Consider the following 250-nt stretch of genomic DNA (forward strand, 5'->3'; position numbering starts at 1 on the left):
GAGCGGAGACTGTGTCAGAAGCCAAAGGAATTGAGATTTTAGAGAATGTTGATCCATGTGTGTGGGCGGATGGAACTCCTGCCTGGGCAAAATGCATTACGCCAGTCAAAATTCCACTGAAGGAAGGAGAGGGTCCTGTGTGTGTGAGACAGTATCCTCTGAAAAAAGCCACCCACACGGGTTTGAAGCCGCTGATTGAAAAATTCAAGCAGTATGGGTGGTTAATAGAGGGATCATCCCCCTTTAACAC

Source organism: Alligator sinensis, unplaced genomic scaffold, assembly GCF_000455745.1.
Source record: "Alligator sinensis unplaced genomic scaffold, ASM45574v1 scaffold430_1, whole genome shotgun sequence".
NCBI classification, from domain to species: Eukaryota; Metazoa; Chordata; order Crocodylia; family Alligatoridae; genus Alligator; species Alligator sinensis.